Genomic DNA, 25134 nt, shown 5'->3' with positions numbered 1-25134 from the left:
TATTTGCCTCTGGAGCACAGGGTGCTCATTCTTGTGCACTATCCGATGACTTCTAAAGTTCAGACTTGGTGGGGTGGGGAGGGAAATAGTTTGCTTCTCAATAACCTCCCCGATCATTAGCGAGGCGCCGCAGCGTGAGCACAGCTCTGCGTGCTTTGCAGTTCCTGAAGGAGGACGGCCGCGGCCGGGCTTCCAGTTCCTTAGGTCCAGACAGGGAGCCCAGGTCCCTGCATTTATTTACGTATTTATTTATTTATTTAACAATGGGTCCTTTTCACTTTTTGTTTCTTTCTGCCTGTGACCTAGTCTCCTAGTGCTTCTAGGAGACCCAGACTCCAACGCAGGCAGAGCCGGCGATCTCTGCGGGGCACCCCCTCTCTCGCCGTGCTCTCCATTCCCCGATTAGCTCCTCCTCTGGGTGAAGCCGGTGGTCTCCTCCTCAGATTGTCCTGCCGTTACTGAGGGTAGTGGGAAATGACAGCTTCGCTCACTCTAATGTCTATGAACTGATAACTTAATATTAGCTCCTTGCTACCCCAAATAAATAACAGAAATAGTTAAGCCCCTTCTCCTACTATGTATCAGGCATGTAAATGTGTATTATATTTAATCTCCCAAGGAAACTCACCAGCAAAGTTATTATCTGCATACTTTATTGATCAGTAAAGTTCTGCTTAGAAGGGTTACATATCTTGACTGAAGTCACATGGCCAGGAGGTGACTGAGCCAGGATTGGAACCCAGGTGCAGCTGTGTCCAAAATTCTAATCCCCCCACTCTACAATAATTAATTCGTTGGCGTGATTAGGGAAAAACATCAAGATAATTCTGAGAGAGAGACACACAACATAGGATGGGAATATCAGTTTTCTATTACTGTGTAATGAATTACCACAAATTTAGCAACTGAAAGCAACACCTATTCATTATCTCACAGTCTGTAGACCAGGGCTGGAGAAAGCTCGCTGGGATTACAGAGGAACCACCCAGCTAATCCAGGATAGCCTCCCAATTTTAACATCAACTGGACCACACAGCACAGCGTAATTACAGTGATGTCTCACCATATTCACGAGTTCCAGGATTAGGACAGGAGATCTTTGGAAAGCCATTTTAGAAAGTCTACCTATTACCATGAGGAGGCATTGCAGAAGTGGAAATTCTAGGGGCGCTCTCCAGGAAGGGGGGGGGGGCTGGGATAGAGAGGAACTTCCTCTGGAGGCCTTGAACACCCAGAAAGCACTACAGGGGCATTGGATGGCCAAAGAGAATGGACACGGGCAAGGAGGCAGGGTCCATGGTGGGGGGCAGGGGAGAAAAGGAAAGGGGGGGCAGAAAAGAACTGCTGACAAAAGACAGCAGCCTTACATCTGTGGAGGAGTTCAAGTTCGCTTTGTTCCCTTGTGGTGGCTCACACAAGACACTCAGAAAATGCGTGTGGAATTGAATGGGCCGTGCTGCTCAGTTCACAGAGAAGGGATTGGTCTGAGAGCCATCGGATGGGATCGCACGGGTTGAGTTGGATCGTTTGGGTTGAGAGAGTTGGCATAGGCTGGGCTGGGCTGGGTTGCATGGAGTTTAGATGGGCTGAGGCGAGGAGAGGTCGGTTGGGGCTGGGTTCAGCTGGACTACATTGATTAGGGTCGGGCTAGACTGAACAGCCTTGGAGAAGCTGGAACGGTTTGGGGATGGATTGGTTTGGGGCAGGCTGGACTGAGTTGAGGATAGGTTAGGTTTGGGGTTGGTGAGTGTTTAGTTGCAGAGACAGAATCCACTTGATAGTTTAAGCAGAAATAAATGTATGAATGGGTATTTAATGGCTTACAGAAATATTTGGAGAGCTGAAGAAACAGATTGTAGGCTACATCTTCGGGACCAACTCCCAAAGCTGCGCTGCAGAAGTGGACCACCAAGGCAGCTGCTCCTTCTGCAACCATCAGGAAGCCAGCTGCCAACTCAGGAAGCCGCCAGCCGAGCTTCCAGCTCCAGAAACATGCTCCTCTGTCCACACCAGCTCCGTGCACACCTCAGCAGGAAAGCACAGACAGGTTCTGGCTTCAGGAAAGAAACGTGATGAAGAAATGCTTTGGATAGGTAGTACAAGAGTGGGGAAATGTTAATACTTGTTGAAGCGGGGTGATGGGGGACACAAGGGTACGCCACACTGTTCTCTACTTTTGCATGTTTGTTTTTGCAAGTATTGTTTTGAATGGATAGCTCATTCTTTGACTTTCTGTCCATTTAATTCACTCCTGGATGAATTGCCTTGCACAAGGGCATGGCGTTTGGTGAAACCTACATCACATCAACACTCTAACTCTAGGGCAGTCTGGGAAATCATTATTAGCTTTTCAGCCTCTAAGCGATTAAAAGGCACAACAGGAGGAGGGAAGAATCAAAACTGGATGAGCCAGTTCCCAGCCTCTTCCACCAATGAGCTAGGTGGGGCGGTTAGAATGAGTTGTGATGGGTGAGGTTGGCCTGGGTTGGGTAGAGAGGGGTTGGGATGAGTTGGATAGGGTTGAGTTGGAAGGTTTGAGATGTGTGTGGTTGGTTTGGTTTGAGCTGGGCTGGGCCGGGGGGTGTTGGCAAGGGTTAGATTGGGGTGGGTGATTTGTGCCGGGAGCTGCTATGGGGCCGATACTTGGATACCAGGGTCAAGCTCTTTGATTCCAGTGAAGTGTGAGTGTTTTACTCAGTCAGAGCCAGGAAAGGAGGACCTGAAGGATGACAGCAGTGCTGAGAGTGGCAGCTCTGCCATTGCTCCCTTATTGGGCTTCCTCTCCACCGCCTGGGCGTTGGCCTCTGTCCCCTCACCCCAGCCAGCACTGTCCCCAGGTTCAGGGCATTTCAGTGTTCAGCTCAACCTCCTCTGCTCTCCTTAAAATGAAACCTATTAGAGTGGGAAGCTTTGGAAATAAGTTCCAAGCAGAGAAACTTGCAAGATGTGTTGTCTCGGGGCAAAACCAAACCCAAAGTCAGGATATCAGAGCCATATGGTTTCCTCCCTGCATTTCTAATGGGAGGAGTTGTGGATTTTATGGAATTTGGGACCAGTTCCGGAGTCCCACAGGTGCTGTGTTCACTGAGCCAAGGAAAACGGGTGCTGGCAAGCACACATGTTTACACACACCAGAGTAATGCACATGAGCACAAGGCTTTCCAGTTTGCAATATATTTTCAGTTTATATATGTCCTCTCAGAACTGCACTGTGAAGCAGGAGTCATTATGTAATATCCCAAATGGAGTTACTCATGTTCAGAGAGGCTACATGGCTTGCCCAAAGACACAGAGCAGAGTTAGGAGTCATGGTTTTGGTTTGGGTTTTGTTGTTGTTGTTGTTTTTGTTACATGAACATTGTCTATGTCCTTGACTTGGCTCGGAGCTTCCAGCTTCCATGAGGTTTGCCATTTCGCTCATCTGGTTCATGGTGGTAGCCCCAGCATCTAGAATAGTCATAACCCACAGTAGGTGTTCAATATACACTTACTCGATAGTCATACACATTTACTAAATAAATGAGGAAAGAAACCCAAGCCTCAGAAACCCATGTTCTTTCACACAATGATACACATGTGCACACACAGGCCCCTTGTGACATGGGCCCGTTGTCCCAAGACTTTGAGGTCTTATCCCATCTCTGCTGCCTGGGGTTGCCTGGGCCAGGTCATAGATTCATGCACTCCATGCCCCACTGGCTCAGTGTCAAGGGAAGAGAGGCCTCTGAACTTAGACTTCCAAACGTACGTGGCATAGCCCTGGCACAAACATCAACCCCCTTCATAATCTCCCTACACTCAGATTCTCTTTGTGGGTAGAGTGCAGAGGGGACACCAGGCAATTCCAAGAGAGGACAGGAGGGGTCCCAGACTATGTCTCAGCTCAGGTCAACCAGCCTCATAGTCTTCCTGCTCATCCTGTTCAGAACAGGGTCCCCTTCAATTTGCACACACAACCCTTCCACAGAGGGGTCATTGTCCCCATTTTGCATACAAGGAAACTGAGGGTCCTAGAGAGGAAATAACTGAACCTCCTAAGGTCACTTAGCTAGTGAGTGCAAAGCCTGGATCAGAATCTAAGTCTTGTGACACTAAGGCCCATCAGCTAGTGACAGTAACCCCCAGGCCACCCCTGAGGTAGTAAATCTCTCCTTCAGCCCTGGGCCCTCTGAAGGGCGGAGCCATGTCCCACCTTCCCTGCATCCTACCTCTGCTCTCGGCTTGGGTCAGCGCAGGTGGGGGTGGGGGATACACATTTCTTGCCGCCTCTGACTGATATTGATGGACAGAGTGACTATTGTAAATGCTACCGTGTTGTGTAATCAGTAGGAAAATGTGACTCTGTCCCCAGAGATGCCAATGGCATTTTGGAGAAAATCCTATCCTTGATTTTCTGGGCCTGTTCAGTTGAAACGTCTGGGTGACAGGGACAGGCTGGGGGTTCTGACACACGGCCTGGGCAGGTGCCTCACTGCTCCAGGCCCTGCCTAGGAGAGTAGAGGCTGGAAGAGTGCACACGGACAGTGCACAGGCAGAGAGATGTGTGTACCTCTGGGTGTGAGTGTATGTGGGAGCAGGCTAGCACAGGTGCCAGAGCTCTGGATTCACACTGTGGGCTCAAATCTCAACCCCGCCACTTAGTCTCTCCGTTCTCATTTCCTCTGCTGTGAAATGGGGATGGGTAAAGCGCCTAGCTCATGTCTGTCACGAGGATTAGGATGGAAGATGCAGTAAAGCAGCTAGCACCTCGCACAGAGTCTGGCACACGCTGATACACAATATAGATTTATCAGGTGAATGAATGGGTGAATAAATGAACAAATGAATGTGCATGGATGCACGGAGGAAAGAGCATAGGGTAGCAGAAAGAGGAAAGCATTTGGAGCCAGGAGACCCAACTCGGGGCCATGCCTATCATTTACTAGCTGAGTGAACTTGGGCAAGTCACTTAACCTCTCTGAGCCTCAGTTAATAATGGCAATAATCCCTGCCTCTGGGGTTGTTGTGAGTATTAAATGAAAGAGCAGGGTGGAACTGCCCTGTCAAAGGCAGGGCACTGTGCAAATGTTAGTTCTAATTATTCTCCACAATTATGATTGCTCCGCTTGAGGCACGTGTGTGAGAGCAGGAGAAGGGCTGTGCGTGAGGGTGGGCCTGTGAGCAGGCTGTGTGTGCGTGTGTATTGTGTGTGGATGTGTTTGGAGAACTGGGGCCATTAGAAAAACCATCATCCCTCTAAGTTGTTCTTTCTTTTGCTAAACTCAACCTGCCAGGCTGACATCGGAAGCAGGAATTAGTGGGAAGTCTGGGGGGACGGGATTAGTGGCTGAACTTTCTATTCCTGGAGACCCTCTTTTCTCAGGAGGTCAAAGCAATTTCCATATATTATCCTGCTGGCAGCTTGGGAAGGTCAGGGAAACAGCAGACACATGACACACATTCCTCAGATGGAGAAACCAAGGCAGGAAGGGCAGCCACTGAGACTATTCCTGCCTTCACCCCTTTGGAGCCACCATCTGAAGGACTCTGCGGCCACCAGAGCGAGCCCCAGCCACACCAGCTCGCAATGGCTTATTCATTTGGGTGCTTTTAGCAGTCCCTCTTGCCCCTGTTTCCAGCCCTGGGCTGTGTGTTTTTAGGGGGAGCATTAAAGCAGAACCCCCAGTCTCTGCCATGTTACACACTGCCATCGGAGGGTCTTACACTGTCTCAATCTCCACCCTTCAGCCTCTGGCCAGCTGTTCCCCTAACTCCCCTCTAGCAGTGCTTTAAATTTAGTTCACCTCTTCCAGGAAGCCTGCCTGACTGCCCCATCTAGAAGATGGAAAAGTAATTCTTTTTTGAGACACGGGTGAAGGGACCAGGGGGAAGAAGCTTGGAGGCCCAGCCACATTGCACCTCATATGTTGAGGACAAGACCAGGAAATGAAACTGACCAGAATAAGATTTACCCAGACAGGTGTGCTGTGAATGTGGAGCTCCTGGGCCTTGGGGCCTCAGGGGAAGTTCTCTGAGGGGTCAGAGCAGTGATTCTCAAAGTGTGGTCCCTGGACCAGAAGCACCTGGGAACTTACTAGAAATGCTAACTCTAACTCCACCCCTGAATCAGAAACCCCAGGGGTGGGGGTGGGGGTGGGGGTGGGGTAACAACCTGTTTTTTAGCAAGCCCTCCAGGTGGCTCTGATGCTCCAGAAGTTTGAGAACCGCTGGGCTCAAGCTACTCTACCTCCCTGCACCAGCACCTAGGCACCTGTCCTCCCAGCCAGAGCTCAGGAAGCTGCACCTTTGGCACACTGGTTTAGGTTCACCCAGAGCAGGGCTCCTGCCCCAGATCCCCAGTCTTGCGGAGGGGAGGGGCTACAGCTCCAGGGGCCTTTCCCTTAGTACCCTGTCTCAAATATGTCTCTTGCCCTCAGCCCTTCTATTGTGTCACCACTAGGTGCCCTTGAGACCCCGCTATACAAAGCGCATCCCTGTGTCCCCTCATACCACCCTTTCTGCAGTTAATCGACCCTCTCGTGCACAATCTCAACTGAGGCGAAGGAATCAGACCAGACGGCTGGGGCGGGCCCGGCCTGGAGCGGGGTGCACCTCTGGCCACGGACGCAAGGGGGCGCCATGGGCCCACAGCGAGCGGGTGCCGCGGGCCCCACGAACAGCGACAGCTTCGCGATCTGCACTCCTGCTCCCTACTCCCAGGCTTCGCAGAGCGCAGGAGGTGCCCGGGGGTTCAGGGGCGTCCGAGAAGGGTGAAGGAGAGTTGAGCAGAGTCTGAACTTGAAATCCGAAGTCCGGAAAACCATCTGCCTCTCCCCGCTGTGTGATCCCAATGCCACATTTGACCTCTCTGAGCCCCACCCCGCCACCGCTCCAACCCAACCCGCCAAAGGCTCCCGAAACCACACAATTAGACCGCTGATTCAGGCCAGCACTGCAAAGTGCAAAGCCCCACTCACACGTGAGGAATCCGCGCCTTTCTCCTGCCCGTCGGACTCTGCCTCGCAGAGGAGCGTGCAGGGCATGGATGCGCAAACGAAAGCTCAGAACAGTCACTCTTTCCAGGGTCCTGTGGCCCATAAGGTCAGAGACCAGCTGATCACCCAAAGCCGAGCACCAGGCTCTGGCCCTTCCTCCCCCCGCGGCCTCAGCTCCAGGCAGGCATTCGCTGGGATGGCCGACCTCGGGTGACAGGATACAAGGGGAGCCCCCTCGAATCTGCGTCAGAGACGGGATTCAGGAGGCCAAGATAATCGAAGCCTAAGAACCCAAATGCTCTGGCGCGCCCCCAGGGCCCGCTCACACAAGGCCGAGGGGAGTTGGGACCAAGTTCGAGTCCCAGCTCCTAACCCGGCGGAGCCCAGCCATTCCGGGACTTCCCGGGCCCGCAGCTCGCACTACAGAGTGTAATCGCGGGGGGCGCCCTGGAGGCGGAGGGCTCACCCCACGCCCTGGGTCGCAGGTTCCTCTCCGCCTGCGCGCCCTTTCCCAGCGCTCAGCCCCGGCTGTGCCAGCAACGCCCCTTCGCTGGGCGGGATCGCGGGGGTCAGGCCGCGGGAGGGGTGGCCCGCCCGCGGCCTCTGCCGCGGCTGTTTGCACACATGTAATTAGCTCTAATTATCCGGGGCTTTCAGGTCTCCGGCTCCGGGCCTGAGAGCTGCGCCAGGGTGAAGGCCCCGAGGGGCCGCTGCTCCTCCGCAGGCGCCCTCGCCGCTCGGGCCCCCAAGGCGCTCCCCGCGTCCACAGGACCTTGCGTGGTGCATCTGTGTTTGCCCGACCGTCTACACGACCACCGCGTGCTGGCACGGGGACATCTCTGTGTGTCTACACTCGCGGCTGGGGAAGGTTCTCTAGAACCTGGCACAGATGTGGAGAGGAGGGGTCGCCAGGCGGGGGTGGGGGGAGGGACTGGTTCTCAGCCGCGAGAGAGGAAGCGCGAGCGCCGGGCTCTCCCCTCTGCGCAAGTCCTGCCTCAACCGGAGCCCCGGGCAGCGGCCGGGGCCGAAAATCCCTGGGATTTGTGCTGAAACCGCCAAGCCCAGGCGGAGCTCTGTCTCCCAGGCCCCCGGGCCGTTCTGACCCGCAGCCACCGCACGTTTGAACGGGTCACCGGCGCTACCCTCCTGCAGGTGCATAGCTAGGGCTCAGAGAGGTCGGGGCGCTTGTCCTAGGCGGCACAGCGGGCCAGGGGCGCCACTCTCCAGAGCCCGAGCGGGATTCCGGCTCAGGCCGAAACCAGAAGGTGTGTGGGGCCCCGAGAGGACACGCCACCGACTCCCAGGCCTCCTCTCTGTGGGACCTCGGATGCCTGCTCTCGGCGACCCCGGTCCTGCTACTCAGCCTGCTGCGCGCCACGTCCTTCCAGCCGCTCCCCGGGGCCAGCTGAGCCTCGGAGCCGGAGAGCAGCCCCAGGGGCCTTCGTTGGAGGTGGAGGGATGCGGGGGTCCCCCTGCAGGGTTTCTCAGCACACTCGCTCTGCCCCGAGGGCCCGGGTCCCTCCCTTAGCCTTCCTGAGTTCTCTGTGTCTGTCTGTCTCAGCTCCTGTGCATCTCTCTCGGTTTCTTGCTCTCTGATCCTGTTTACTGCCCCCCCCTCCCCCCCGCCGCGTCTCGCTGCGCCTTTGTCTCTGTCTCTCTTCCGATCTCTGCCTGTTAAGAACAAACCGCCCCCCCCCGCCGCCCCCGCAAAGGAACACACACCAGCAGAATCCGCCTTTTCAATAAAAAACGACAACTGGGAAACAGAGTGAATTAAAAAGCATTAACTTAAAAACAATCCATGTGTCTGCAAATGCTTTCCAAATGGCAGCCCTTCGGCAGGGTGGGAGGGGGCGGGGGCGCGTCGGCCACATGTTCTGGAGCCTCAGACAAAGTGTGGGGGCTCAGTGCTTCGCTATGGACCCCTCCCGCTAGCCACCTGGGATGGCAGGGTCTGGGCAGGGGACTTAGTCTATACCCTCACCCTTGTGGACCTCTACCTAGTTCCCTGGCCCCTTTCTACTGTTCTGGCATCTGCTGGGTTCCTCTTACTCCCCCAGTGCCTCCAAACCTTCCTATGCTGACCCCAACTCCCCTTTTGCACCAGCCCTCCCCACCTCCACGTGTAGATTTCAACACCCCACCCTGAAGTCTTCTACCCCATACTTCCTCCAGCCTTGCCCTGCCCTGCCCCACCTCCATTCTGCCCTCCTGCCCCTAGACCACCCAGCAGCCCTGGCTGAGGGAGAAATGGTTAGAACAAAGCTTTCCTTGGCCTGAAGAGACTCTCCAGGGAGCTGCATGCAGAAGGGGGGCTGGCAGTCCAGCCTGGTACCTGCAACTGCTCTGTCCTGCCAGATGCCAATCAGAAAGTGTCTGAAAGGCCTCTCCCAGGGAGCAGAAGTAGGCTGCTGTCCTGTGAGCCCCTCACCAAGAGGAAACTCCCCTCCCCCCAAAGTTCATCCTGCTGCCTTCCTTACCACGTTCAGCAGCCCTCTTTTGCCCCTTTCCCTGGAAGTGGAAGGATTGGAGAACATCAGGTCACAATTAGAGAAGATGGGACTGAGCTCGTGCCCAGATTGCTACTGCCCCTTGGTGTCTTCTCAATTGGGTAGGAAATCCTGAGTCCATAAGCCAGCTGGGAGGGAGATCTGGATGCTTAGCCTTCTCTGCTAATGATAATGAATTATGATTAGAAGAGCAATAGTAACAATAATCATAGCAGCTAACACTCACTGAGCTCCTATGTGTGCTCTCCATAGCTATATGACTCTGGGCAATAGCTTGCCCTGCCTGGGCCTCAGTTTCCCTATCTGCAGCAGGAAGGGGTGGGACCCTCCAGTTTAGACAGGGAGTGTGAAATATCTTTGTTTGAATGAAAATCTGGACAAGCTGATTTGCTCTCACTGTTTCTCTCTGCTAGTGAAGACATAAAGAGGCCAACCAGTAAAAAGTTAGTTCCGAGTTATTCTGTGTTCCTGAAACAACAAAACAAGCCACCACTTTACAAAGTCCTAATGGTTCTCACCCAATCAAATTGCTCTTCCTCCTAATAGCCAGCAGTGAGCCATTTAATTCTATTTTTAATGATAAAAGTGTTTGTGTTCATTATATGAAGGGAGGCTTTCAAAATTCACCTGGCTACCACAGAGCCCAAAATGAGTACTTATAGAAAGCTCCCTGGGGATTCTGACGGGAGAATTCTGATTTGCATATGATGTCTGATATCTCCTCATATGATCCATAGCTGGCATTCATATCTGATTCTGATCTCAGGTTCTGATTGAGAATCACAGAGGTTGTGTTCTGAGAATGTCTGTTTCTATAGATTTCTTTAAGCAGCTTCTCTGTCTCCGAGTGTACTCTCACACACCGGTTCCAGGGAGCCTGCGAAGGTGTATCTACTTGAATGCATAGAAATCTAGGTACGTGTTTGTGCATGCACATATGCAGGTACGCATTTCCTTTTGTATGTGAGGAGGGACGTAGGTCTCAGGCTATTTCTGGATATTTGTGTGAGTGGATGTGCTGGTTGAGGGCCTGTACCTCTCTGTGCATTTGTGTGTCTCCACAGGTAGGTGCCTATGACTCTGGGCAAGTTTGTGTGGCTGTGCCTTTGTGTCACGTTTATCTAAGTGGGGAGATATTTGTGCCTGTATGTGGACATGTCCTGTGTACCTGCATTGATGAGCCTGTCGTTTTCTGAGGCCTCCAACAGAGCAGGAGTTTCTATGGAGAAGGAGCCCCATCCAGGCCCCTGAAATGCCAGTCGAGTGGTCTCCTGACTCCAGAGCTAGCAGTGAGAACTCCCCTCCTGGTTGGGGAAGGAGGACAGTTTTTTAGCATAAACACAGATCTCTGTGCTGAGCATTCTAATTCTGCAAGTCAAGTAGATAGCCCGGGCAGCTGCCTGCTAATTAGCCACCCTGGGGACAAAATTGCCTGTGTTGGAGTGGATAATGTGTTTGCCTGTTTCTGTGGGATCCTTGACCAACTGAGTGCCCCCCACCTCTCTCCTACCTTTCTCCCCTGGGCCTATCTCCCTGCACCCTCAGCTCAGAAAGATGGTACAGCATTTGCATGCCTTGGTTCTAATACATCAGCTTTTCAAACAGGCCAACTGCTAAGCAAATGTCATTTGGGCTGAAGCTTGTGAGGCTCTAAATGAGGTAAATGATCCATTTGAATAGATGAAGATGGGTCCCATGCTGGATGAAGGTGAGCTCATCAGGTTCCCCACAATGTCAGGGTCAGGCTCCATGTCCCCTCCCTAGGCAAACCCCAGGGACTGGGGTTCTTCCACAGCACAGGGATCTTGGGCTTGATGGATCCCCAGTCCCAGAGAGCCTCTGAGGCCCCCTGCCCAGGTGCCTTCAGCAGCGCTATGGGCTGGTGGGAGCAGGAGCCCAGCCAGGTTGGGCTGAGAGGCAGTTGCCCACTGTGGTCCCAGTCATGCCCTTCCCATGCTTGTATACACACATGTGTGCACATGCTACACATTATATACTTACACTTGCAGCCTGAGCCCATGACTTGAACCTGTGCTGGGCTCTCAGGTACAGAAAGGTCTAGACACAGAGGCACACACAGAAGTATGTAGACCTCCTACCATCTTTGTTCTGTTTTGGCTTATAGACATTAACACAACACATGGGTTCATAAGCAGACGCAGATATGAACTATACAAATATCACATACAGATTTTGTTATGGATGGAATGTTTGTATCCCCCCAAAATTCAGATGTTAAAACCCTATTCCTCAATGTGATAGTATTAGGAGTTGGGGACGTTGGGAGGTAATTAAGTAAGATGAGGCCCAGGCAGACTAATACAGATATGAACTAGGAATTATATTTGCACACATTTGCAAATAGCAATTTACAAATCAATAAAAATTATTGACACACACCTAAAGAGAAAGATTAGTATGTGTGTCACTCCTGCCATTACTGCTGGTTATCATTTATAAATTTCTGGGCTGTTTCAGACTTTACCTTACTTTATTCTCAAGGCAGCCCCAAGAGGGAGACATTTATTAGCTCCATTTTATCAGAGACGCTACATCTTGAATGAGGTGCTCAGGGTTGGTTGCAGAATTGCTACGTGGTAGAGTCAGGATTTGAACCCAGGCCTCCTAACTCCCATGTGCATGCTCTGTAGGGAAGATGAGTGATCTAGCACTTGGAGCTGGGGAAGGGGAACCTCACCAAGGTCAAAAAAGAACAATCCGGCGATGCCCATAAGGCCCAAGCCTCCATTCCCTAGGGCCACCTGACTCATTCAGCCTCACACCTTATAACTCAATTACCGTAATTGGGGACAGCTGTCTCCCAGAGCATGGCCAGAGTGCTTGTCTTCCCAGGCTCCAGATCCACCGGCATCCCTGAAACCTGTTAAAGAAGCGCCTTGTGATTTTTGTTCAAAATAATGACCATGATGAGAGTAATGAAATAAACTGATTTTAATATATGCCTAACTTAACTGACAGGCTCAGCTCCAGTACTGGCATTTTCTGACAATACAAGATTATTTTATTCTCAGTACAAAGTCACTTGTCAGATTAATACAGCTGCAAGTTTTTAATCATGACATTATTTAATGGTGCATTTGGACTCAGTCTCTAACTGTAGCCGCCACACCCACAGGCAGATTCTCTCATTTAGTTTAACAGGGCCTGGGGCATGTTCTGGTGGCACCTCTCCTGGGCTCCACATCCATCCCTCCTGGAGCCCCCCATGCCTTTCTAGAGCTGTCCTGAGGATATTCTGGAGTGTCCACCCACCCTGGGCTGAAGCAGCCTCACAGACACATCATACTCCAGCCCTGGCCCAGCACCCTGACTGGCTCCCCCAGAAGAAAAACGAAGGTCCTCCTGACAGGCAAGCATAAATATTTTCTTTCCCGGCCCAGTTCAGATGGGGATATTTGCTGTTAATAAAGTGGCAGCTGGCTATCTGGGAGTGTCTGAACGTGGCCTCCCCTGGCAGGGATCGCATCATCCATCTCTGTCCTCACCCCATCAGATGACAAGACTGCGCGGGCCTGCTTCTTTTTTGAGTGTGCCTCAGATGGCAGAAAGCAAGCGGGAAGCAGTGGGGTCACAGCAGTTTCATCTTCTGTCTGTCGAGGGGCTGGGAGGGGCAGCGTCCGTCTGCTGTTCTTGGCGAGCACGCCTATCAGGAGTGTGGTCATCAGGTGCCCAGAGAGGCTGCTTATTTAAGCCCCACATCAGGCGCTCAGCCTTTATTTACGGAGACGGGCGGGGGAGTGTTGGAGCGAGCCAGCTCTTCCCGCTCTGAAAGGTGCTCACACCAGAAAGGGCAACACGCCGTAATGGGAAATTGTGCTTTTCTTTGCAGCATGTGGCCTGGAAATGGAGCTGCGAGGCCCGGAAAGGTTTTGAAATAACATTTTGGGATGGAGCCTTCCCTACCCCCACCTGGAAATAGGTGTTGGGATGGAAAACAGGGCACCTCTCCTCGCCACTCGTCACCAGCCAGGGCTGTTTGAAATGAAAACAAAAAATCCTTCCTTAAAAGAAAATGTGTTTTGCAAAGCACTATGAATTCGCTTCTTGACTTCCAAGTCCACAAAATGCTGTGTGGAGACTCCATTCACAGCTCAGAGCTGTGGAGGCTGCTCTGGGAACCGGGGAGGGGTTGCAGCCAGGGTTAAATATCAACAGCCTCCAGGCTGCTGGGGTTGCTCTCTGGCAGGTCTTGCATTCGATCAACAAACACTTGATGAGTGCTAGGCCTCTGGGTAATAAAAAGATACAAAGATTTCAGGTCACCTAGGGCTGGTTCAAAGTTCTGGGAAAGTTATTCAACCTTTCTGGGTTTTGGTTCCCCACAAGTAAAATGGAGCCGATAATACAGATTTCAAAGGATTGTTATAAGAATTCCACGGAAGCCTGCATATGAAAGTGCCCACCGTAGCAGCTGACTCCTACTCAGTGCTTGCAAATGTGTTGAATGCTGTTGACGGAGCTCACAGAGATTTCCTACAGCCTGCAGAATGGGCAGAGCTCCTCGGTTTCACAGTCAATACTCTCTGGGATCTGATCCAACAGTTCTGTCACCCAGTCGTCAGGATTCTCCTGCTGAAATCAGGGTGGCAGCAAGCCTGAGGGCAACTTTTGAGAAATGTCCTGAAGGAAGGGAGAGGGCCAGCCCTGCAGAGGTCTGGGGGGGGGTGGTGCACCAGGCAGAGGGAACAAAGTGCAGGGTGCCCATGGGCCAGGGACCCGGAGGAGGCGAGGAGGCCTGGAAGCTGGAGGAGGCCCCAATGGGAAGAGAATTAGGAGAGGAGCTCAGAGGTGAAAAGGGGGCTGGATTATAACCGGCCTTGCCTGTCCCAGCAAATACTCATTAGAGCACCTTGAAGTCAGGGGCACTGGTGGGGTGCCTTGGGTGGGCCCCCTCCTGCTCTGAGCCTACTTCCTCACAGTGAAGGGTACTCAGGTGTTGGGTGTGATTGTGAGAGCTTTGAGGTTCATTCTATGCGCTGAGCAAAAATCAGCCCCTGCAGGCCCTGAGATTCTACACGTTAAAGACTTCAACCCTTTCTTAGGCTGGCTTTCAGTTCTGGAGGTACTGAGATAGCGGCAGTGGTGCTGATGGGGGGATACAGGGGGCCTGGCTCCCTGGCCTCAGGAGCCTCTTCTGCCCAGCCTGCCCCATGTCCCCAGGGAAGCAGGAGAGGGGCTGGCTTGGGGCAAGTCTGGCTCCTAGGCCATGTGTCGGTAAACACCGGGTCAGGTGGCACCGATTCTTTCCCTGGTCACTGATTGACCTTCATCCGCCATTCCTTCCTGCCTTCCTTTATTCTCCCTCACTTTCACTTACATGTCTACTCCTTCCCTCATTCGGCCTGCTTATTGCTGTCTTCACTCATTCCTCACTTACTCACTTCTTTACTGACTCACTTTCCTCCCTCGTAGCATTTATCACGAGAGTAACTAAATAGGTAACGGATCGTTCGGCGCTGTGTGAGCCTGACTTCCCAGCTCCGACTTAAGGGCCTGAGGACAGAAACCACGTCTTGTTCACAGCCGTAACGCCAGCGCCTGGCCCGCGGCTGGCCCAGAGTAATAACTTCTGTATCCATTCATTCACCGCACACTCATTCATTCCTTCAGGGGGTTGTCAAACCTCTGCGTGTGCTGAAATCTGGGCTTGGCACATTTTAGAACAGGGATTGAAAAAAGGAAAAATACAGAGATACGTTATCTGAGCCTGTGCCACCCACCCGATCCCATTCATCTGTTCATTTATTCATTCTTCAGTGAACACTCACTCGTGTCACTCAGGACCAAACCCTGCGCTGGAAATTCCTTCACTCAGATACTCAAGGGTGTGAGAGAGGCGGCCTCGGGGGCCCCTTCAAAGTCTGGGCCGTTGGGCCGTTGATGTGATCAGACCTGAGCTCAGAATGTGAAGGTGGAGAGTGAGAGAGCAGGAAGCCCCGGGCCTCCCACGGGCGGGGCAGGCCCAGCCCTGGGGGGGCAGCGGGCGCTAAAGCCACCCTTGACCGACCCACCCTCACTACCCCCTCCCTTCCTCCTCTCCGGCCTGGAGTCTCCCCCACTTCCACATCTTATTGACTTTCAGATTTACAAGGTGTGCTGACTGCCAAGGCCCCGGGACAATTACACACCTGGACCCACCTTAGGAAAGCATCCTCTTATCCCAGGCCCACCCGGCACAGGATAGACCTCGCAGGTGCTGTGAAAAATTTAAAGAGGAAAATAATGGAAAAGAATCTAAGGCAATGGGGAAGATTCATGGTCAACCTCATGATCAACTCATGAAACCCTAGCCTCTTCACTCGAGGTCTCGCTCCGACCACTGGGGCTCAGGCCAGGGTCAGGAGCTTTATGGTATTTGCTTGGTTTATTGGCTCCACAGAAGAGGTGTGAGGGCCCAAGCAGTTCTCTGGAGATAGGACCCCCCCAAGGAAAAGCCAAGATTTATGGTTTCAGGAAACCCTCAAGGTCAGTGGGCTGGGCAGAGCCGGCTTTCCTCAGCCCCCAGTTTAAGAGAAGAAGGGCCTGGAGGTAAGGAAACCCCAAAACTGTGGTGGGAACCATTCCCCCAAATGTTTCCTCTTCCGTCACCTCCCATGGCTCTCGGTAACAGCCCCATGATGCTGGCATTTCCTTCTTCACTGCGCCAGTGGGAACTGAGGCGAGGACAGCCGGTGGCCACCCCACATCAAACGGAATCAGTGTCAGAGGGGATCTCAAACCCGGCTCCCTGCCGGGGGCGCTCCCTCTTTGAGCCGCTGCTACTAGAGTGACCTTTGAGGGCCAGTCATGAAATACCTGAGTCACTCTGGCTGGAAGAAAAACAATATTGCTAGGGCTCGGGCCTCAGGTCACCTCTGTGTCATCCTATGCAGGTTTGTGGCAATAGTCTCTGGGACAATGGCCACCCAGCAGAGCTCAATGAGATGACTCAGGAGTCCCCCTACACCAGCAAGTGACCACACAAAGGCTGCTTGACCTTCTAGACGACGCCCACCCCCACCGCTCCCGGGGATGCTGGCCAAGGCCAAGTGGCTCTGGACACAAATGCTTCGTTGACAACCCTACTCCACAGGCACAAGGGGCTGGTTCCTGCCGTTGCCTTACAGTGTTCCGTGGCCCCTGCGAGCAGGGTAAATTTTATTTCTGGGCTTAATTAGGGGACATGCCATAAATATTCATGCAGCAAAATGAGCCCTGGCTCACAAGTGCAGCTGCTTCCCGCTTGGGGGAAATTAACATTGTTTTTCAGCGGCTGAGTAATGAGGCTCTGCTGCTGCTGGAGAGAGGAGCCTTTTCAACAGCCTCTCTAGGACAGAAAGAGAGAGCCACACTCAGAGCCACCCACACCCCAGGAAGCCGCCCCGGCCATCCCAGGCCCCTCTGCCTCTCCAAAGGGGGGCACAGTCTGGCCTCCTTAAGGCTTAGCTCTGAAGGGAGCCCCAGCAGGTGCTCAGCAGAACAGAAGATGCCTGAGCTGTTACTTGGTCAACAGCCTTCACTATAGCCTCGGGCCAAATCCGCCTGCCACCTGTTTTTGTGAATAAAGTTTTATTGGCACACAGCCATGCCCATTCATTTAGCTATTGGCTATAACAGCAGAGTTGGGTCATTGTGACAGAGACCTTATGGCCTGCAAAGCCTAAACTATTTCCTATCTGGCCCTTCACAGAAAAAGTTTACCAACTCCTGTTCTAGACCCTTCTCATCCTTAATAAAAGTTCCATAAAATTAAATTTTCTGGATTCTTAGGAACATGGAGCAGTTTGGGAATCTTGTGGTCTTAGAATGTTATGTGCGCAGAGTCTAATCTCAGCTCAGCCCCTTCGTCAGCTGCGTGACTGTGGGTAGGTCATGTAACTTTCTCTCTGCCTCAGTTCCTTCATGTATAAATTGGGGATAATAACAGTACCTATAGTATAGGGTTGCTGTGAAGATTGAGTAAATATTTGTAAAGCCCCTAGGAGTGTATTTGGCACAGGGCAAGCATTATATAAGGGCTCTGTTAAATTACTGGACGCAATAGCCTATAATTTCAGAATCCTCAAAGTATAGGATCTTAACCCCTACACATTTCTGTCAGTCAGATCTCAGACTCTCAACTGTGACGGGGAGCCGGCATGTTTCTGACACTGTACTAAATGCTTTACATGCATTATTTCACTTAATTTCCAAAACTGCTCTTTGAAGTAGGAATTACTGACATTTACATCTGAGGAAATTGGGACTTCACCAAGGTTAGGAGACTAACCCAAGATCACAGGGGACTGAATTGCAAAGCTGGAACTGAGCTTGTCTGACCCCAAAGTCTGTCGCTCAGATAGTTCCACTTCTCACCTAGTACCTGTCACAGGGTTCTCCAGCCACTGCTGGACATCTGCTGTGGCAGGGAGCTCACTACCCTGGAGACGGCTGCTGGAGAGCTCACACTAGGATCTGCTCTGGCATTTGCCCTCCTCGTAGTCCTGATTCTGTCTCCTCACAGCTCTGAAAAGCCCAGGTGGGAGAACAAAGGCACTTCTGGGGGCATCTCCCAACTTGCTGGGAGTCATCAGTGGTCTGGGCTTCAAGCATTTGCAACAAACAAAACCTGGATGGAAAGACTAAGCTCCATAGCTTTGGACAGAGCACTCCTCCAGGAAGCCCTCCTTGGTGCCTCCCTTTCTCCTCAAGTCTCCCAGTATTCCTGCTTGAGCCATCACTGGATGAGACCAAACCAGGCCCTAGTGTGAGACTTGTTATAATAACCCTAGGACTCTAACCCTTATATTCTTCCTGCTCGTTTTCAGGACGTTTTGAGATCTAGCCTCTCCTGCAGTTCTGTGGCCTTGCCCTGCTCATCAAGTGCTTGTGGCATTGCATCTATCCTCCTAGCATTCTCCCCCGGGAGGTCATTCCCATTCCCATTTGTAATGTGATGCTCCTGAGACCCAGAGAGGAGGCTGAATGGGAAGGAAGAAGAGAGAAGGAAGCTGCTACTAGAGAACATTCTGTGTGCCAGGCATGTGCTAACCCTCTGTCTCATTTAATCCCGACTATGTAGGCAGTAACCCCACTTCACAGAGGAGGGAACTGAGGCTCTGGAGGAACTCAGACTTGCTCTAGGTTGTGTAGGTAGTAAAAGACAGAGGCGACCATTGATAAAATATCTACTATATGTTCAGTGCTTTCACACATATGCTTTATTGCACAAAAGGAAAGCAGAAGGGAGGTATTTTTACTCCTGGTTTCCAGGCGTGTGAACCACGGCTCAGGGAACCAAGGTGGCTCACCCCTGGGGAGTGGGGCTGGAACCAGGCTCCCTGGCCGTGGGTAAAGCGCTCTTGCCCAGAGCCAGCTGTCCTCACGAGGCTCAGCACGCATCCTTTCGAGGAGTGGAAAAGGAAACACTGGGCCCTTTTACAGGGTTTCGGTGCACATGATGCGGAGCCCCTGAGGATGGCCGGCCTGCCATGGATGGGAGGAACAGTTTATTTTTTCTGTGGGTCGCTCTGGAGCCTTTCAAAGGTGTGAAGTTCCGTGGCCTGCAAAGGCTGACTCTACTGGCTGTCCAGAGCCAGCCTCCCTGGGCCCCAGGCCCCCAGGCCCGGCCTCTTCATGTGCCGCCTGCCGGAACTCCCTCCTGCCCACCTGGCCTCTCACCCGCTGAAAGGCTGCAGAGTGACAAGCCAGAAACTGGACTCCGATGTTTATTCACCAAACACAGAGATGGCCCTGTGGGCGCTCCTCCAGCAGCCAGACCCTCTGCCACCTCAGGGGAAGAGGGGCTTCCAGCCCACTCCCTGGCTCTGCTTACCTCCCGTGCTCACCTCCAGAGACTGGCCACAAGGAGGAGCATCCAGCCTGGCCCAGCAGCAAGAGAGTGTGTGATTAGACTCAAAGAAGAACTTTCTGACATGGAGGTACACTCAGCTCAGAGAAAGCAGGATCTTCTGAAGGACTGCTCTCCTGGTAAGGACTCTGGGCTCTTCTGTCTGAACTTCCTTTCATCACCCCTACAATGAAACTACATGATTCCCAAGCCCAACTCCCAGCAGTTCTAACAATGTTATAACTCAGAGATTGACAAGGGTAACAAGGGGCAGGAGACCCAGGCTCTATCCCAGGTCCACCATCAACTGACTGTGGGAACATGGGCAAAGTCAGCTGGTCTCCCCATCTCTAAAATGGGCATGATCATCAAAGGACAGTTATGAAATAACGGATTCAAAATGCACTTTATGGTATGTTCTAACCGTAAAGCGAAGTGGATTTATTATTTCCACTATTTCTGCCTTATTCCTTCCTCCTTTCTTCTTTCCCATTCCCCCATGCTTCTTTTTTTCTTTTTAATCCTCACCTGAGGATATGTTTTTATTGATTTTTAAAGAGAGAGAGAGAAAGAGAGATTGATTCGTTTAGTCCCACATGCTCCCCAACCAGGAATCGAACCCGCAACCTTTCGGTGTATGCAATGATGCTCCAACCAACTCACCCACCTGGCTGGGCCCCCCAGTCTTCTTTTGGTCCCTCATTTCTTTCCTTACTTCCCCTAAGAAGGAAAGTCAGCATGTCCCCTTGCCTACCTAGCCAATTAACTGAGAAATGTTTCTAGATTTAGAGGTTTTTGTTTTGTTGTTTGAATTCCTTTTTTAATGCAGTTAATACAAGTGGGTCCAAGAAGGTAGTGGGGCCACAGGGAAATGCCCACGAAGGCTTCAGGCCCCCTCAGGCAGCCCTCCAGAAGGATCTGGAATATTCCCCCTGCTCAGGAATGTCCGGCTGGGTCTCCATGAGGGCAGGACAGTGGGAAGTCCATGGTCACAGCCTTGCTGGACCGGACCAGAAATATCACTTCTCAGTATTTCCTTCCAGACCTGTCAAGTCACCGAGTGTCTGGACAACAGTGAGCAGTTTGTCGGAGAGCCAATTGGTTGCTTCCTTACGTAATAGCCCAGGAAGGTGCATGATTATTTTTTAAAAACTGAACTGGTATTGTTGTTGTTTTTCTGTTGTTCTTTCCCCCCCGACCATTTTTATAACTGAACTGAACTGTTTTGGTTGGACTGACCTGTTGTTTGTCTAAACTGACCCATTGTTGGAGGAATCGATCGGCTGTTTGTCTATAGTGACCAGCTGTGGGGACAAGGAGGTCAGTTGGGGGTTGTCCTGACAGAGTATTTTGGCTCAATGGACCGGCCCGGGGCCTGCAGTCAAACCAGCTGATAACAGGCCCAGCCGGGCGTGGCTCAGTGGTTGAGCGTAGACCTAAGATCCAGGCGATCAGGATTCAGTTCCTGGTCAGGGCACATGCCCGGGTTGGGGGCTTGATCCCCAGTCGGGGGCATGCGGGAGGCAGCCCATCAATGACTCTCTCATCATTGATGTTTCTATCTCTCTCTCTCCCTCTCCCTTCCTCTCTCTGAAATCAATAAAGATATATTTTTTAAAAAAACAAAACAGCTGATAACCAACCCCACCCTTTAACCTTACCACCAACACTGGCCTTTCCAGAAAGGTCCAGTCTCAAAGGTCCCAGCTATGAGAGGATGCACAGTAGAGCCATATGTTAAACATTGGGCTTCACATCAAGAAAGGAGAAAGCTCGACTGAGGACCTGGCAAACAACCTAGTGCCTGTCCCACGGCCTTGCTGGGCAGTCCTGCCTGCCTAGCTGTCCACATGGCCTGCGCCCTCCAGTCACAGCTGGTGTCTGTTAGGGGGTTGTCAAGCCCCCAGCCCAGCCCCCTCACTTGCCTCTTTAACTCACTTCCTTTCATTGCTGCCTGGTCTATGGACTTTCAATGGGGCCACAGAAAGAGGGACCTCAGCCCCTCTGCCCCATTCACCCTGCCCACCCCCTCCTTGGCCTTTCAGGCTCCCGTGAAAGAGACTTATCCACAAATTGGGGATTTTCCATTGTCCCCTTTATAAAGGCTCTTCATTTCCCTCAGCCCCACCCCTCCCATCACTGTGATCAGCAGGGGTGGCCCCCAGGGGCTCTGATTTAACAGGACACAATATCCCCAACAGCCTTGCCTACAATTAGGGCTGGGGCCTCAGAAACTCCGGTTTGGCTTTGGAACAGGAAGATTTCTCCCTGCCTCCATCCCTTCCCCATTTTACAGATGGGGAAACTGAGTCACTTGAGACCCCTTGACACCCAGCTTGCCATCTTATTAATTCATCTCCACTCTGTTTCTTTTGGAATTGGGAAGGCAACTGTGTTTGTCATTTGTTTTAACCCAATATGCCGCTCCATTGAAAATGTGTACAAAAGCTGCAGTCAGTAGTTGAGCAAGTCTGGGTCGAGGTTTTGTTGTTTAGCATCTGAAATCAAAAGCTAGAGCCATGAAAACAGCAATTCTTGGTTGAACTGCCTCAAAAATAAATAGAAACACTGGCCTGACTAATTTGAAATTCAACTCCCAAAAAGGAAACAAAACCAAATTGTTCTTTTCCTGTTTCTAATATTTGTTCCCTCATTTAGATTATTTAATCCAACTTCCTATCTGTAGGTGGGCCGACTGGGGCCCAGAGAGGAGGTCTACTTGCCTAAAGGCACACAGCATCCCAGGGCTGGGCTGGTGTGCCCAGAGCCCACCACGGTCTGCCTCCTAGGCAGGCATTTCAGTTTCGGAAAAATCTCGGCTCCATCGAAATGGTGTTGCCAGGACCAGTGGGGCACTGCAATTTGGTTTGGGTGCTTTGCAGTTCGTAAACTAAATTGGACTTTAACAAAAGATTTGAAATTGGTGAAAGGGATTGTCTACAAAGTTCCATCTATGGGGAGAATTGCACTGATTGATCTTCTAGAGTTTCTAACCTGAGCTGTTCCCTCCCTGGGAGTCTTGGGGTGCGTTAGGTGAACATGGGGCTAGACGATTCTGTGCTTGAGCTGAGCTGGAGAAAAGATCTTCTGAGGAAGACAGCCTCCTTTTTAAGCGTCCACTGTCTTTATGGTGCTTGAATAAAAGGCAGGAGATTCCATTTTTGAATTGTTTATCTCTAGCTAGTCCTTGTACAGAGTTTGGGATGAATTCACTAGGAAATGAACATTTTCCGAAGGACTAGGGTGACTATGAAGCTGGCTGTTTTGCTTTTGGCTTCTTCCTAAACATTACAATAGACTCCGAAGTGTTACCATCCATCCCCGTGCACTATATATACTGTCCCTCTCGGGGATTTAGAGTGGGTGATGAGCCCCCACATCTCTCTGAACCCCAACGAGGACACAATAACATCATCAACTCATCGCTGAGCCGTCCTCATCAACCCAGCTTCCATCATCCCCAAGATTGATAACCATCAGCGACTGTTAATTCCTAGCGAATTATCTAATTCACATGTCGTCTGATTTGTGTAAACCCTAGCCCGTGAGGATCATAAAATAAATAAGCATAAAAAGGTTTCCAGTTTCCAGTCTCCTCTCACCTAAATAGGCCGGCTGCTTGGTCTCGGCGTCAGCGGCGGCTCCCAGGTCCCTCAGAAGGAATGGGCGGCACAGGCGCAGAGCCGGGCCTGTTGCTGCTGTTTCTGGGACAGAGGCCACGGGCACACTCATCTGCACAGACACACGAGTCTGTCCATCCCTCCTGCAGGGCGCAGGCCTGGGGAACTGAGATGCCGGGTGACTTGCAGAAAGAAAAGCAAACTGCCCCTTCGAAAAACAGAGGGTGGTAGGAATTTGTAATGATGAGAGGGGAGCAGAAAAGAAGGTCAGCGGCTCCAGGAAATGCAGGGAACGATCAAATTAAACCGTATTATCTGGACATAAGCACGGGATGGCCAAGGGCCTGTGTGTGTGAAAAGGCTTAGGTGAAAGTTCCGGCTGGGCCAGAAGTGGGGCCAAATGACCTCTAAATCCCCCCTTGCCTCTGAAATTCTTCAAGGCTCCATCTAAAAGCCTATAATTCCAAAATTCTGTAATTCATAGATCCTATACTTCTCTAACAAAACAGACACTCTCCGAGTCTAATGTTCCGTGATTCTAAGCATCTGTAATCCAATGAGTCTGTAATTACAAACTGCTGTGATTATAAGTCTATGGTTCTCTGATTCTACCATCTGTGATGCTAACATTCTGTGATTCTAAGATTGTATCAGTCAATATTTCCTTAATCTAATATTCTAACAGCCCACCATTCGTGTGTTCTAAGAGACTGTGATTCTGGATTTCCATAAATTTCTTTTTCTGTATTTCTAATGCTCTATGATTCCACTATTCAAGAATTCTGATTCCATAACCCTAAAATTCCACAATTCTGTTTCATGCTATTAAGAATCGAAAGCATTTCTGTGATTCTCTTAATCATTTTTTCAAAAATTCTAACAGTATATGATTCTAATCTGGGTTTCTGACATCTTGCAATGCAAAGGGACTTTTTATCCCAAGTTCTATATTTTGAAGAGTCTATAACTCCAAGCTTCTTCATTCTGTGATTTTAATATTGTATGCTCTCATAATTTCAACATTTCTGATATTTTTTTGTTTTGTTATGACAAACAGAAGGTTGCTTCATCTACAAAGTACAGGAATTAAGGTGTAACTGGCAAAGAACCAAGTGGCTACCACAGCTGTCCTCTGAATCAGGCTGCAGCATGTCCCAGGGCCCCTGATCTTCCTCCTCCGTGAAGGGGACAAGAAAACGGCCAGTTTATCCAGCCTGAGCTCCAGGAGCTGCCCCAAGACAAAGGGTAGGGGCCCGGCCCGGGTCAGGCGGAGGAGCTGGCCCCCACGCCTCCGGGAGGCCCTTCCTCAAACAGCCAGGTTTCCAAACATCTGCCAGCGTTTGGGTCCCGATTGCTGTCCTTTAAAAGTATCCCTCTCCCTTTCTTGTTCTCCATCAAGAGCTCCCATGACAATCATTTCAAGCAGCTAATGAGTTTCAGATGGCCTTCAGGAGCCCGGGGTGGGTGGAAGCTGGGGGATGAGGGTTCTTAGGCCGAGTTTTGTGGGCAGGGGGGAGGGGTGGGGGCGGGGGTCAGAAGGAAAAATCTTTTGTAGCTGAAGTGTTACAGGCCGCCCACCCCTTCCCTTCCAGTCCTGGAGACAGAACCCGGACAGGAGCCCCACGGTCACTCAGCCGCTCCTCTCTGATCACCGGTGCTTTCTCTCCCAATACACAGACCAGCAGCAGCGCCTCTCTAATGCCTCACTCACTGTTTTGAATTTAGACAAAATAAAGAACCAGAGCATTATAGGAAAGCATCAGGCCTGCTTGAGGCCAAGATGTCATTACTTACCTGCCAAGAGAAGCGTCTTTGCAAAAGACAGTCTTCTGAGTGTCACTGTTAGATGCACGGGGTAGAGCCCAGAGGCTCGCTCTGGGGCCTTCTGGCTCTAATGTGGGCCACGCTGCCTGGCCCAGTGGGGCTGGCACTGTGCAGGGCCAGCTCCGCGAGCCTGCGCTTGCTCCTGGCTGCTCTCCCAGGGCCGCACTCCTTCTGCCCCTTGGTTGGCCTGGGACCCTCCAAGGGGCCTCCTGACCTCAAAGGACTTTTTTCTTCCAGCAGAAGGGGACACAGGGAGACCAGAGGCACAGGAGGGGGCGTCCCAGCCTTCATTTCCACTGCATTGCAGAGCTCAGGAGGCGGCTGTGCCCAGACCTGGCCAGGATTACACAGTGGGTTCCGCGCCGTTCTCCCTCCCG

General features: G+C 51.6%; 1 long non-coding RNA gene across 1 annotated transcript; it reads right to left on the bottom strand.

Annotated features, from left to right (window-relative positions):
- Window positions 1-9459: 9459 nt before the first annotated feature.
- Window positions 9460-24800, bottom strand: LOC107526781 (uncharacterized). The gene is made up of 4 exons (XR_001602224.2): window positions 24728-24800; window positions 12284-12365; window positions 10653-10788; window positions 9460-9646 (listed from the first exon to the last, which is right to left on the bottom strand). It is a non-coding gene; the product is annotated as an uncharacterized LOC107526781 (long non-coding RNA).
- Window positions 24801-25134: the final 334 nt, after the last annotated feature.

This window comes from Miniopterus natalensis, chromosome 9, assembly GCF_054644295.1.
Source record: "Miniopterus natalensis isolate mMinNat1 chromosome 9, mMinNat1.hap1, whole genome shotgun sequence".
Lineage (NCBI taxonomy): Eukaryota > Metazoa > Chordata > Mammalia > Chiroptera > Miniopteridae > Miniopterus > Miniopterus natalensis.
This window is presented reverse-complemented; position numbering and strand designations above follow the sequence as displayed.